The following is a 15,844-nucleotide window of genomic DNA, read 5'->3' as shown; positions in this document are numbered from 1 at the left end:
TTTTGAGTGTGTGTGTGACCACGTAGATCGTGTCTTGTTGTTAGTGCATATTGTATTACTGTATTTGTATGTATATTGTGTCTATTTGTAGTGAATTGTATTGTATCTCTGTGCGCCAACATTAGGGTCGTCACCACCGTTCTTGGGCACCAACAAAACATTATTATTATTATTATTATTTTTATTATTATTATTATTATTATTTTTATTTTTATTATTATTATTATTATTATTATTATCTTGTGCTTCGTTTTGTGTGTTCCTCAAAGCAAAGGACATGTTGCCTCTTTCTACAGTACACCACCTCGGTTGCACCATACTAATTTGTTCATCAGTGCCAAGTTACTCACAAAAGTCAAGTTGCTTACATTCGTGCATGAGTGTGTCATTGAAATTCAAATCACACGCTTGGTTTTCAAGTTGTTTATTCTTCCTGCCTCGAATATATCCCCCTTGTATATATGTCTGGCTTTACCACGCAGGATATGCGCTTATCAGCACTTAGCACGGGGTGAGATCGCAAGTCTGGTCTGGGAAGATACGCTTGAGATCTTCGTTCGCCGTGCGTTCCACCTCTGCGACAAGGACAGGGCACCTTGCTCCTAGGTGTCTTCTAATGCAGCTGGAGCCCACCTGAGTAGCGCTACGTGAAACATAGTACTGGTGAATTATATTTCATAAGCGGAAAGCGCGCTTTCCCAGCTGTCAACATATGGTCATTACTAGTGGCGGACCCTGACTTCACTCAAGAAACCTCAAATCAATGAAGGGATTTTGTAGCAGCCTTTCACTGAATTGGCCTCGCGTAGTTTGCCTCATTTGCATCATCTTATTCAATATGCACCGCCGAATCTCGTTTCCAGCGCTCTAACCACACGAACGTCGAGCTGGTTTTACAAGGAAACAGGAAAAAAGTAGCACGGGTATCAGTGTAGCAATAAATACTGTAGAGATCATCCGACATATTCAAGTAGCTTAGTCTTCCAACTACATTGCTTCGTTGCACCACAACATGATTGAACTCAGATGCATTGATAAGATATTTTGTTTTCGTGCGGAATTGCACAGCATTTCGCACTGAAGTTCAGGTTTGGATCTGTCTCATGTACACATACCAGCAAAAAGCACGATGATGGGTAGCGTTGTTTGAATCGAGTGGGGCGGGTGCGTCCTCTGGGAGCCACAGAGGTTTCAATAAAGAATTCGCAGTCATTTCCTGTTTACAAGCTTCCAGAGCAGGCACAACAATCTCATCCGAGCAATCCAAGGATGCAGGAACGGCGCTTAATGTACCTGATAGTGAGTAAGGACATAAAAACAGAAGAATGAACAGAGGCGAGAGTGACTAAATGTTTCGTAGCCGGACAAATTACAGGGATACCGAGTCCAGCGAAAGAGGGAAATATGCGAGATCGCGAAAAATGACCCTCTGCATGCTCCTGCTTTCCCATAGAATGGCATACTGAAGGTGCACTCTGCAATCACGATAAGTCATCACGAGTCGTGTCATATAATGTTTCATCCCGTGCGAAAAATTTTAATTCTACGTGATATGTTCGCAATAATTTACTTGGGTGTTTATGTCGCGAGACAACTGAGATAATGAGCGACGCCACAGCAGTCGGCCTGTGGATTGCTTTTGCCCACCTGAGGCTTCTTTAACGTGCGATGAAAGCTCATCACACTGCACCCCGTATTTAACGTCCCTCGCGGAAGATGGCGTGTCTAAGCAACTTATACCCTGCCACGAAGTTGCTGGCGTTCTTGGCCGGGTTCGATCTCGGGATCAGAAGGCGAACACGCTATTGAATGAGTCACTGAGGCCCCGCAATAATTTGGTGCCCTGCCCAATCAAGTTGCAAAATATTTAAGGATGTAAAGCCAAAATCAGTGCAGGGTAGTTTCATTTTAAATCGAACAACGTGTGAAAGTCGTACTTTTTAATTCGCCCAGAAAAAAATATATGCTAGACGACAGTTCAAACGACGCAAATCGCGCCACGTGCGACGCTCGTGCGTGTAGTAGTTTCCGCGTAGAAGATGGGGAAAGTCGGAGGCTGCTTCGGCGCGCTTTCTTCTGGACCGACTTTGACGGGATCTAGCACCGCTGACTTTATGTCTAGAGACCGGAGGATTTTTGTGATTATAGGCTGCACCATAAACACTGTCGACAGCCACCCACAGAACTCTGAGCGCCACAGATGTTTTGTTAGAAAATGCCAAACCTGGCGTAAACGTTCAAAAAGGCCAAACTTTGTTACCAATTTTCTTCATGACGGAACGTCTGAGAACATTGAGCTTAGAGCCATTCGATAGGACATTGAAAGGGCTTTCGTGCTGTATTGAGCTCATTTTTCTCAGTCCAGTTATTTTTGTGTTATTAGCTTGAGAATCACACATAGTAGGCGGAAGTTGCCAATGTTGAATCTGAATTTTCTCAAAAATGGCATCTTCGATTTCCTTGATAATTTTTGAAAAGGCGGCGTCATGTCTGTACTTTAGACGACAAGTGAGACAATATATTATTTTTGCCTGAGAGACGTGCAGCGATTTTTTTTGTCAGGTAGGGTGCACGAGGCTGCGGCCTTGCGCGCCCCACCCACGAGCACGCGACTTTCAACCTCTTCTTTGCTACAGGTGTCCCGCTGACGGAGAAATCAATGACCACACTGCGTGAGCTTGTTGTAGTGTCCCCGGAGCATCACTTTACGTTTACCCAATGGCCTCCCTGTTCCGTCAGACTCATTCAAACCGTGGGAGAGTACATGAGTTGCCTGTGCGCCCTTGACGAGAAGCCCCAGTTCGACGAACATGCCGACAAAGCACTGAGAAGAAACGAAGCGCTTCGTAGAGATCTTTATCCACTGGTAACATCTTAGCTTTTGTTTCAGGTTGCCACCAGTCTCCCAGGAAGTGTGAAAGTCACATCCTTTTCATTGGTAAAAGAACGAAAAACGGAAGTTTCGAACAACGTAAAATGTGCACATTGCGAGATCCCTGCAGGTGGTGGCTGCCACCATTGGATTAGCATCATCCGATAGATTTACACATGTCCTTTCACATGATATAAAGTGACTGGGTTCAAGAGCATTCTTTGTCCGCCTAGTATCGCAAAACCACGAGTGATACGCGAAAATTTTGCATGTTCGATCTTCATTATTTATAAAAAGCCGGAATATTTTTCACGATTTATTCCACAGGGGCAGAATTATGCCGGTACTTTGCGCTGCTGGTAAAGTACCTTTTCTCTTTTTGATTGAGACGTAGGGCTACCTTTCCGCGGAGCGATTTTTCCCCAGAAAGGCGCTTTTCGTATGTTTACGAGCGCGTTTTGCTTCGTAGTCTTTGCTTTGTAATTTAATGCAAGCTGTTGCATTATGTACTTATTTTGCACTTATGGTACGTATGTTTATTTTTTTCTTTGGAGACGCAGGGCAATACTTTCGTGGGCGACTTGAATTTGCTATTACGCACTTTCATGGGAGTCGCACGCACGACGTGTGCGTATACGCACGTGCACATATATCCCCTATTCTCCCGCACATGTGCTTGAGGCAATGCACATACGCATGCTATGAGGCTGTCGTGCAAGTTAATATTAAGAAGGCAGAACTACGGCCACAGGGGACAGAAAGTTACAACACCTGAGAATACAAATTTGTGGTCGCGTGGTTGCAGTCGCCTCTTAACTTGGGCGCAATAAGTGATAGTTCCGAAGGTGTCCATGCTATCTTTAATTAGTTTTATGCCACGTAGCGTTATTTTGGAACCACGACGAGTGGTACAAAACTCGTAAGACCGCTGTGATGACAGTTGCTGCACGTTCGCCCTCACCGAGATGTGTCAGTGTCACCGTGGGAATCAAAATTTCCGACACAACAACGCACAACTAAAATCCCTCGTTTCCGGTAGCCGTAGGTACCTTAAACCCTCGGTGTGGTCTTCAGTAGTCCTTCTGGCATCCATGCGCTTGGACCCATTTGCTTTATATCATGTGAAAGGACATGTGTAAAGCTATCGGATGATGCTAATCCAATGGTGGCAGCCACCACCTGCAGGGATCTCGCAATGTGCACATTTTACATTGTTCGAAACTTCCGTTTTTCGTTCTTTTACCAATGAAAAGGATGTGACTTTCACACTTCCTGGGGGACTGGTGGCAACCTGAAACAAAAGCTAAGATGTTACCAGTGGATAAAGATCTCTACGAAGCGCTTCGTTTCTTCTCAGTGCTTTGTCGGCATGTTCGTCGAACTGGGGCTTCTCGTCAAGGGCGCACAGGCAACTCATGTACTCTCCCACGGTTTGAATGAGCCTGACGGAACAGGGAGGCCATTGGGTAAACGTAAAGTGATGCTCCGGGGACACTACAACAAGCTCACGCAGTGTGGTCATTGATTTCTCCGTCAGCGGGACACCTGTAGCAAAGAAGAGGTTGAAAGTCGCGTGCTCGTGGGTGGGGCGCGCAAGGCCGCAGCCTCGTGCACCCTGCCTGACAAAAAAAAAATCGCTGCACGTATCTCAGGCAAAAATAAAATATTGTCTCACTTGTCGTCTAAAGTACAGACATGACGCCGCCTTTTCAAAAATAATCAAGGAAATCGAAGATGGCATTTTTGAGAAAATTCAGATTCAACATTGGCAACTTTCGCCTACTATGTGTGATTCTCAAGCTAATAACACAAAAATAACTGGACTGAGAAAAATGAGCTCTATACAGCACGAAAGCCCTTCCAATGTCCTATCGAATGGCTCTAAGCACGATGTTCTCAGAGATTCCGTCATGAAGCAAATTGGTAACAAAGTTTGGCCTTTTTGAACGTTTACGCAAAGTTTGGCATTTTTTAACAGGAAATTTATGGCTCTCAGAGTTCTGTGGGTGACTGTCGACAGTGTCTATGGTGCAGCCTATAATCACAAAAAAACTCCAGTTCCTAGACATAAAATTAGCGGTGCTAGATCCCGTCAAAGTCGGTCCAGAAGAAAGCGTGCTCAAGCAGCCTCAGGCTTTCCCCATCTTCTACGCGGAAACTACTACACGTACGAGCATCGCATGTGGCGCGATTTGCGTCGTTTGAGGTGTCCTCTAACATATATTTTTTTCTGGGCGAATTAAAAAATACGACTTTCACACGTTGTTCGATTTAAAATGAAACTGCCCAGCAGCAACTTGACCAACAGCAACTCTCTGGCGCTAACTACTTAACTATTATGTAAACGCGCATTTGCACAGGTACGACAGAGTAGTTCGTTTTTCTTTCTTTTTACGTTGCTTGTTTTTATGCTGGAGCTGCCGCTATATTGCCTTTCTGAATTGCGAAACTGCAGATCACTACTGCAGAGAAATCAGAGTAATCACGAGACGTATTGGATCTGATATTATGGTATTGATCAGGTCCTTCAAACGTTATCGGTACACTAGCGAAGTGAAATGAGTCAACCATGGCGCTATTGGGGATCGTGCTACCTCGACCGATTTAATTAGCAGAAATTCTCAAATTCTCAAGTCTCATTACTATTTTCTTTCCATAGCCATAACTGCAGTTGGGTGGAACCTCAAGTGGAATTATACTCAACTGTGTCGAAATTGTCGGCTGAGTAACGGTGAAGCAAAGAAGGAGGTACAGTGTGCAACCTTACCCAATAAAACAACCACAGCCACAAACAGCCACAAATGCAGTAGCGAACACCTTCATTTTGCTGACTTATTCGAGGGCAGGCAAAACTCCTATAGAAGATAAATTTGGACAACGGTAAATATTACTGTCTCTCGCAGACATGGATTTTCATGACGTCCACTTGTTACTTGATAAACGTACCTTGCTGGAGTACTCATCCACTTCATATCTAATATACTGCAGGTAAATCGCGCTCTACAACGTCGAAAAATATTTCGTCTTTAAATATATTCGGTACTGCATTATTCGGGTATTTACTTATTATACATAAAATATCGCGAGGGTACAGAAGAGCCTGGGCTTTTTCACCGCCTAGGTCATAGGCAGACCCGTGTTTCGGAGCAGGCCTTGCCTGACGAAAGCTATTGGGAAATGACACTGTATGGTACTGCAGCTGCATTCGTCGATTTTGCGATTTGTTTTCGACAAAATAAATACCGCGTTTTAGCTGTTCTCTTCAACGCGCCAATAGCCACGTTGGTATTTGTCTGTTATGCAATGTACAGCGAGATCTGTACAAAATAGGACGGACGAGGACTTCATAAACCCTCAATTCCTGCAAAAAAATACTTGGTTTTCTTTGCCAGCTACCCGTACAGTTCTTCATTAAGGCCTTCCCCGCCACGCCACGTACCGCTCTGACTGGTTCCATCCGGTGTCAACTTATGAAAACTGTTTGGCAAAGCCTTCGCACCGAAAATTCGAAAACGATTCCTATAGGCAGGATTTCTGTTCTATATGCAGACAAGTCTAACTCGCTGTGCTTGCGCGCTCAAAGTTATGCAAACGTCCCTGCATCCTATAAATGGCATTTATATCAAGACGCTACCACAGTTGAATTAAACGACAGATATCTCGGAGATTAAAGTAAGCGATCTTACCAGGCGAGGAATATTGCACTCAGCAGTGATGACGGATGTCGTAGTGGTAACGCACGAGGCTTTATGTGTGATCCTAATATAGGGAGCGTGTGTGTGAGTTGCCAGGTTTTGCTGCCTCTGATAAGAAATGGAAAGCGCATGTGGAGGCGATTGACGTCAGTGCATAGGCCTCATTTCCCTCCTACGAAGACTTCCGTTGGACGTGGCGAACACTAAGCACAGCGGTTGCGTCCTTAACCATCACATCCACTGAAGCTCACCACTCCTATAAAGCGTCATGCGACACAAATCACACGCGCCTTCAACATGCGAAATATATCATGTGGACTTTGAGACGATCACTTCAGAAGAAAACAACACGAACTAGAAGATTATTTGGCTAATGCTTGATTCAATTGGCAATATATTACACTAAGCGCTGGAGTGTACGTGCAGATTATGCAGAACACGTTGTACTGATTTGCTTTAAAGCTTGTCGGGTTTGGAGATAGTGACTTATCTCGCGGCCGGTGCAGCCGGTTATCGCCCGCTGATATCGTACACGTGCAGTAGTAGGGGGCGCTGAAGACTGTCATCGATTAGAGTCACTGTACCCGGGGGAAGAGTATCGCATTCGCTTTCCCCGTGCCGCCGCCTTGCTCATTCGCCGAGGCGCGTCACGTGGTGCGTTTTCCTCCTCTTTGCTTCCAACCTCCCGCCGGGTCTACGGGGAACGCAATAGCTGGGACGCATGTGCGCGTATGTTCGTGTGCCGCTCTTGGTTTTTTGTACGTGAAATGGATCTCAGAGAGCTGAGGAACTACGAACAACCATGTCTGTATGTTGTGCTGCAACGGGACAGAGTCAGGCAAAGCATTTTTCTGCATTCCGACGGGCAAAAGTGACGAGACGCGTAGATCGGCACAGAACCTGCCTGAAGAACTTCGCGCCTACGAATAACACACGTTTGAGCGAGGTAAATTTCGTGGCGTGTTTCTTTTTCGTTGCAGAACCTTTGTACACAGTATTGAATAACAGTTCAACTGTGCGAAGAACAGCCCGGCGTATCAAAGTAGTGCTTGTTGGATCTTCCCATTGCGTTCCCTGTCCTGCGGTGCTAACAAAACGCCACTATCAGGACCACTTCACACGCGACGACTTCGAGGACAAGGAGATTCGAAAGAAGTTGAAGTGGACGGCAGTCCCAAGCAGTTTTGCATACCGGACACCTACGAGGCTGAGGAAGGATCCTATCCCCCGTTCTTCGAACGCAGAGTTCTCTGAGGAGTCACCAAAAGACTTGCACACTGAAGTTGATGACAACATAGTGTAAGATCAAGGGGCAGTGAAGGATGGTAATGCGTCGAAATATATGTAGATATGCACTATGAAAATTATTGAAACTTATGAAAACTATTCCTAAATACTGATCAAGGGGCAGTGGTGGATGGTAATGCGTCGAAATATATGTAGATATGCACTATGAGAACTATTGAAACTTATGAAAACTATTCGTAAATACTGAGCTGTAATTGTGAGTGAATCAACTTTGCAGAGGAAGTCAACACCGTCACAAATTTCTGTGACCAGAGCATCGAGGAATATGCACAGGAAAAGCCTGCAGACAAGTCATGTGATAGTCCCCTCGACGAGGTCGCAGTCTTAAAAGAAACGAGCAAAGGCTGAGGCGGAATGTAGTGACTTCAAGCTCACGGTCTACTCCTCATGGAAGATCAACTGCTTGCGTTGGAGCGGGGGATTGGAAGAACAATCCACAGCACTTTACATGCGTGGAAAAAAGTTTGCATTCACATAGCCATGAAACGTGTGAAATAGAAATTTAATTGCGAAAGGATGCGAATAAAACTGGTGGAGGTTATTTATGTCAACCTGAAGCTGCACACACGAGCACTATAGTTTTATGTCCACAAAACAAGCGAACTAAAAGAAAAAAAAATCTCATCTATAGAGCGCAAACGAGACTCCACGATGCATTTTCTAGGCGGACACGCGCCAACATAATTCATCTGTTAGCTACAGAATACAACAAACTATACTGTAGTGACGCTCGCCCCCTGTTTCATTAAGTAGTAGCCGAGTCCCACCACAGGAAGTCACAAAATTTTTGGTGCACAGCCGCGAAATCAACGCGATGTAACACTGAGTACAGCTATCCTAACACGCGACCCGCGGCGGCATGGAAGCAATATGGCTGCCAGAGCAGACGACGCGGAGCGGTTGCGGTACTCTTCCCCCGGTACAGTGACTCTATCATCGATACCCTTAAAAAGGCGGGCGTGTTTGTATTGGGGCACTTCCCGGGGGATCCTCGAGCTGGTCACGGATCGTTGGCATCGCAGGGTATGCAAGTATGGTAATAAATTGTTGTTTCTCTGCTATTTGAATGGTTGTTTCGTACTACCTCCGGCGAGGCAAACGGATGCGGAAGGCCCCGAGAGTGGGAGCCCTGTGCCCAGTTGGGCAGGGGCGGTAGTTTTCCCACAAGCTCCCGCAATGTTAGCTGCGCGGCGTCTTAGCCCACACATATTCCAGCACCCTCGCTGCTACATTTTGTTTCGAGCTTTCTACAGCAGCAGCTATTGACGGGAAGCCATCGGGAATCGCTTTCTCTGTATCACAAAACCCTCCGCTTCTTATCTCCTCCTCTTCTGTGTCTGCTTCTCCTTATTCTTCTCTCGTGTAAGGGTCGGTTTCAGTGATGCAAAGCAAGTTAACATAATCTAAAGCTATTATAAGCAGTCTTGACATACTCGGATATGGGTGCGTTGTTCCGAAAAGTGTCCCGAATTTTCGGCGTTTCCTGACCCGCTTGTGTCCCGATTTTAGTACCATTTTCGTCCCGCTAATTCCAGCTCTACACATCACCAATCGCTTCACAGATCACAAGGCAGTGCTCGTCACTCTAAAGTAGTTGTGAATACATCACGAATAAAAGTGTCAACATCCACACACAACAGAAACGGCTGATATTCGCGTTAGGCAATCGTAACCGTCCTGTATTTTTACCTTTTTTGTGAAACTCTTACACGATCAATCAGATTCGCATCAGAATGAAAGTTTCTGTAACGTGGTGAAGTACTCGGGAGAAGGTCGCTTTTATGACGTCCCCTTTCCTGTATCTGACCTTGATGGCTTCATGTACTCTTGGTTGAGTTCGTTCGCGCTTGAAAATTTGCTCGTCCCGTGAGCGTCCGTTTTCATGCCTCAACATTTCTGGGGACATGTTTTACCAATGGCTCTGACTGATGAGACAGGACTAGAGTCAGACAAAAGGCATCGTTACCGTTTTGAGGCTGCGGGCAGAATGACTGTGTGTCATCACGTGCCCCGTGACAATCAGCTGTTTTTTATTATTCACTGGAGAAGAAGTGGAAGTCAGTCGAGGTCCTGTGTTGTCGGACATCAGCTGGCGAGGATGGCAACAAACTCCCCCCCAAGCCAGCTGGTGATAAGCATGTGTTGACGCTAAGTAACGCCAAGGCCGAAGCCTCTTGCGCAGAAGGCGTTCTTGTCCCTGGGAACAGGTTTGGTCAAGGAGTCCGCTATCATGTGCTCAGTTGGCATGTAAGACACCTTGAACTCTTTGTTCTCAACTTCGTTTCTCGCGTACAGGTAGCGCAGTTGGATATGTTTAGACCGTTGATGATGGATGGGATTATCAATTAGCTTAATCGCCGATTGATTATCGCAGTAGAGTTGCAACAGTAGAGAACACTGACAACTTCCCTATTGAAAAATCCTACAGAAATTATCACAAGAAACATGTCACAGAATCGTAAGAGAAATTATATAGGATTATAGAATTTTTCATAAGGCTTCTCTTAAGGGTTCTCCAAGACATTCTTATACCTTGTTTCTCATAAGATTTCTTATACCTTGTTTCTCACAGGACGCAGTCCAAATGTTCTTATAAGATTTGCAGGAGACAGTAAAGAAATGACGTTCTACAGCAACTGGCAACTCGTGTCATCTGTTCACTCTTCATTTGAATCATTCAAAAAAATTCACATGTGCAGACAAAAGAACTCAGCCTTGTAGCCTTCGGTATATCTGACGACTTCTCATTAAGACGTAGTTTATATGCACCTGAAAGGAATAAACAAATCAAGAACGTCATCATGTAAATTGTGACATTGTGATGCAACATGTGCTCTTGGAATAGCTTTGGAAAAGCTATTCAGGCAAAGCATGTATGTGCAGAAACTGGATGAAGGAGCACAAATTTTCGAATACAGGCACGGTGCAACAAAAAGCATAATCTAGACAAGAACGCTGATACTGCGATGCATAAGCTCAGTTCAGCCGGAGTACTAATTTATGCTTCAAGATAAGTGTGGCTATTGTGTGGGATAAAGTGTTTTAGCGATGATAAGGCATATCGCTGAAGAGATAACACGATTCATTTTGCATTCCAACGAAAACAACGGAGCTCTGCTTTAGTTTTAAGCTCTCATTACGGACCTAATACATTCTACCTTCTACACCTTCTGTGCCAAATACAACACCGTAACCTTACCTTCAAAAAGAAGAATCGATATCGGATTCCATATCGATACCATATTTCGGAAACGCGTACAACATTACTTGCCACGCATGACCACGCATTTTACCTTGAGACATTCCACTGTCACATTGTCGCTTCATTGTGTTGGTGTCTTGATATTCCCGGGTTTCGATATCACTAAGGAATGGCAATCGGCAACGTTAAGAAGGTTACTAACGAGGAAGGCTCAAAGTGCACGATACTGCAAATGCTTTTTAATCCGTCTGAACCCAGTAAAAAAATAAAGAATGAATCTGTTCGAAGGCGTTCCGCGTGATTAGACATGCACTGTCCACGTTCTCCTCTTTGCTTCGTTGTTTCGTGACGAAAATCAAAATTCAGAATTCGCCATCCATAACAGCTGCCATTACAGTCAAACCTCGCTTTACGAACACCCTTCGTTTCTCAGAAAATGGTTCGTAAATCGAGGTATTCGTAAATCGAGGTCCGAGGTGTGCAGTGCACAAATACCTCACAAAACCACGGGAAATTGATTTGAATAAGTTTTATTTTTGAAAATACTGCGTAATTGTGCTTTGCACCATACTTTCTGTAGGGTCTATCCTGTTTAGAAACGATGACAGAAGTCTGACACTTGACTCATCCACCCGGTCCTCAAAGTACGGTATCCCGCACGGATGAGACTGTTTCCAACGGCAAATATCACGCTTGTCACCGGCTGTCAGGACTGAACGCCCTCTCTTGGAATGGCAATATGTTTCCATCTCGGAGACCTGGTCCAAACTCATAACCGTTCGGCTGTAAACGACGGATTTATTCTTTCAGGAAATGGTGAATAATGTTTGTGGAACGTTGTGGCGTTGGGACATTGTATGTTTGACCTTGGCAGCATGTACTGAGGAACTTTCATTCTCCTCCGGTCCATTGGCCTGTCCTCTGTACGTTCGTAACGCCCGTTCGTATATCGAGGTCAGAATGGCTTGGCTACTTTGGGTTCGTTCCCTAATAATCCGTTCATAGTTCGGATATCGAGGGTTCGTAAAACGAGGTCAAAATACACGGAAAAAGTTCGGTTCCCTGTGGAGCCGTTCGTAAGTTGAGGGAATTCGTATATCGAGGGTTCATAAAACGAGGTCCGACTGTACATCATTATGCCTAACTATGGTTTGCCGGGTTCGGCTATCACATTTCCGTACGTGACCCCCTAAGAGGAAACGTTAATGAGTTTTATGTTAGGCTTTCACAAACAGGATGTACAATGTACGTTCAGATATCACTTGTCGAGTTTCGACTATCACAGCTACATGCAGGGCTTCAGGAAACAGGATGTAGACTAAATGTCTCGTGCAGTTGCTGAGTCCTAAGTCCTTTTAAGGAACAGGATGCACGACTTTCCATGGTGTACAACGCACGGTACCGCAATATTTCTTTGCATGCACAGTACATGCGCACATCTGCATGTACTGCCTCTGCATCTGCCTCATCTGCATGTGGTATGCATACATGCATGTTTGCGAACACTGCACTTTTTGGGTGCTTATCGTTGTTTGTTGTTTGCAAGGGTCATGACGGTAAGCTAGTCGCCCTTGAAGAGAGATCCCGGAGTTCAAACCTGATTGTGCACGCCATATCAGAAAGTAGTACAGAGTCAACTGACGATTTGAAAAACAAAGTTATTAAAGAGCTGTTCGAAGAGGCGCTTGGAGCAACACGCAAGTATCTTAGTAGAATCCACCGCTTGGAAGGCCAAGAGGCGATCGGCCGGTTGTTCTTTAGTTCCAGGAATTTACGGAAAAAGAAATCGTAATGAAAAACTCGTACAAATTGAAGGAAGGCAAGTTCTACATTAGATATGAGATTTCGCCAGAAACACTTAGTAAAAGAGAGAGTTTATGGCAAAGTGCCGTCGAGGAAAAGAAAAATGGATGCAAAGTAAAAGCTGATTCATGACAAACTGAAGGTTCGTGATGCCTTACACGTTTGGGATGACCATAAAAATGCGTGTACTGCAGTAAAATCACCTTCCTAAAATTCTAAGTGACAGCATGAGAATAAGAAAGACCTTCGGTTTGTATGTCTCAATGCTGAGAGTATTGCGTACAAATGCGAGAAACTTGACCATGTCTTGCAATGGTATTATCCCCATGTTGCTATAATCACTGAGACATGGTTTAACTCAGCACACATAGATTCCACTGTATTTCAACCATCTTGCAAGGTTCATAGCAGACGTAGTGTATCTAGAGGAGGTAGTGTTATCATCTTGGTGAAGGACGGAATTGAGTCATTTACACCACAGCAAATTGTTGTGCATGAAAGTATGTGCTGAAAATAAATGATTCGGGTAATGTAATGTAATGTAATGTAATGTAATAATTGGAGTATATAGGCCTCGAAAGTCATCCCAGCAATTTTTGCAAGAATTATGTGATTATGTGAACCAGCATCGAAGCGAAAAAGTTTTCATTATTCGTAATTTTAACTTTGGAGGAATTGACTTCAACGCTCTTAGGGGTGGCAACCCAGTACCCTGGGAAGTACAGAGTTCCGAAATCCTTGTGGAGATTGCATTCGCTTATGACATAACACAGACCGTTAACGAACCTATTAGAGTTAGGAATACGTGCTCCTCCTTGTTAGACTCGTCTTCATTATAGCAATTCTATTAAGACCGTTTCAGTTTCTACCGTTGTAGCAGTATCGGACACACAAACTACCGTATCTACAGTGTACAGTCAATAGACGAATTGATGCAATCCCGCATAAACGTATCATTGAGAAAAATTACAATATAGCTGAAGATATCATGGTTGTTGAGTACTTAAATCAGACACAACAAGAATTCTCAGGCGCTGACATTAATGCAATATGGTACAAATTTCAAGCGCACCGTTTCTATTGTCTGACAACTTCATACCTAACAGAAAGAAGCGAGTGGAACAGTAGAATCAGTGGATCACGAAAGAAATAATACATCTAAAACATAAACTAAAAAGACAACGTAAAAGGCGGAATGCTGACAGAAACGTTCTTTCTCAGCTTCAAGCGACGTTACACGCGAAGTTGCGACAATCGAAAGAAGTTTTCTTGTCAAACAGACTTTCCACTTTAGGGGAACAAAGCCCGCAAAATTCTGCCACTATTTTCCCGATAACAAAAAGCGTACCGAACAGATTACACGTTACGGTACCATCATAACTGATAAACAAACTGTAGCGGATATACTTAACGGATATTTCCAGAGTTTTTTCAGTGATAGCGATATGGATATCTCACCCATAGTAGAGGTATTCTGATGTACTTTCATGCTGCTGAATTTGGATATCAAGAACTCAATTGGTCCAGAAAACATTCCAAACATATTTTTACGTAGATATGCTTATGCTCTGGCAAGTTTTTTTATGTTAATATTCCGGACTTCCCTCACGTACAATGCGGTCCCAGTCGACTGGCGAGTTGCACGAGTAATACCAGTATTCAAGAAAGGAGACTGGTGATACATTTAGAATTACCGCCCCAAATCTTTAACATCTGTCACACGTGGATATTTGAAACACGTAATAGCCAAGTCTCTAACATACTTTTTATACGAACACAACATTCTGTCAGAGTTTAAACATGAATTCAGGCGGGGATATTCTACGGTTAGTCAACTAGTAACAACTGTTCACGAATTTGCTTTAGTTTAATTTGCTATTTGTTAATTTGCGCAATTTTTCTCGACAGCACCAAAGCTTTCCACAAGGCTCCCCACAACTAGCTCCTCTTAAAATTTCAACGTACAGGTGTACCTCTCAAGCATACTTGACCGGCAGCATGCAATTAATTCATATATATGGTGTATTGTTAGGCTCCTTATACGTTCGGAATTCCTCAAGGAGCAGTATTTAGGGCCCCTGCTATTCTTCGTTTACATAGATGTCCTGTTTGAAGACTTCAATTTAGGTTAAACGAAAACTTAAATTTCTGTGCCTACTCTACAACCACAAGTTAGGCATACTCCCCGAGAAGTATTTAACCAAGACACACACCAGACATACACGACGTAAACATGAACTTAAAATAACGCCCATACACGATCGTACTAACAGAGTCAAGAGCTCAATTTTTGTAAGATCCATCGAAGGTTGGAATGAGATACCGTAGGACGTACTGAATATCCCCGTGTAGCCTGAATACTTATGTTGACCACGTGGAGCATATTTAATATTTCATCCCTATGTAACGGATATAATTTAATTGCATTTGTGTCATCACCTGTCTTTTTTTTTCTTTTTTTCGTAGTTGTTATTTTGTGTACATTTGAACAGTGAATACACTCTTGCTAGGGCCCTAGTCGCCTGCAGCATTGTGTAAATAAATGAACTTTGCCCTCTCTCCTGCTCTGAGACAGACTGCTGCAGCGCACCGCCACAGAAATGATGATCGCCTCGTTCTCCTTTCAAACCAGAAGCAGTGGCAGCGGCTGGTTCACTCGGCGCGGAAAGAAATGTGAAGAAGTTGGAAAAACATATTGGTATAACTTTATTTCTATCCTTGACTGCCTCTGCGCCGGGCTTGCGGGACCCAACGTTGTTCCGCTCTCCGTTTCCCCCGACCCTGTTCTTTGCATTGCGTCTTCTGCGTTAAAGCTTTATTGCTGTTATCTTCGTTTGTTATTACTGAGAATGATGTCCACAATTCAATTCGTAAACTAAGGCCCACAACGACACCGGGACCAGACGGTATCCCCGCTATTTTCCTTAAAGTTTATCGTGACATCCTTTCGCCTGTGCTCGTATT

General features: G+C 44.1%; 1 long non-coding RNA gene across 1 annotated transcript; it reads right to left on the bottom strand.

Moving 5' to 3' along the window:
- Positions 1 to 408: 408 nt before the first annotated feature.
- Positions 409 to 1,378, bottom strand: LOC135374654 (uncharacterized). Its single transcript, XR_010417052.1, has 2 exons — positions 1,116 to 1,378; positions 409 to 643 (listed from the first exon to the last, which is right to left on the bottom strand). It is a non-coding gene; the product is annotated as an uncharacterized LOC135374654 (long non-coding RNA).
- Between the last annotated feature and the right edge of the window lie 14,466 nt (positions 1,379 to 15,844).

The sequence above is a fragment of the Ornithodoros turicata genome, unplaced genomic scaffold (assembly GCF_037126465.1).
Source record: "Ornithodoros turicata isolate Travis unplaced genomic scaffold, ASM3712646v1 Chromosome93, whole genome shotgun sequence".
NCBI lineage: Eukaryota > Metazoa > Arthropoda > Arachnida > Ixodida > Argasidae > Ornithodoros > Ornithodoros turicata.
Note: the sequence above shows the minus strand (reverse complement) of the source record. Positions and strands in the feature narration are given on the sequence as shown.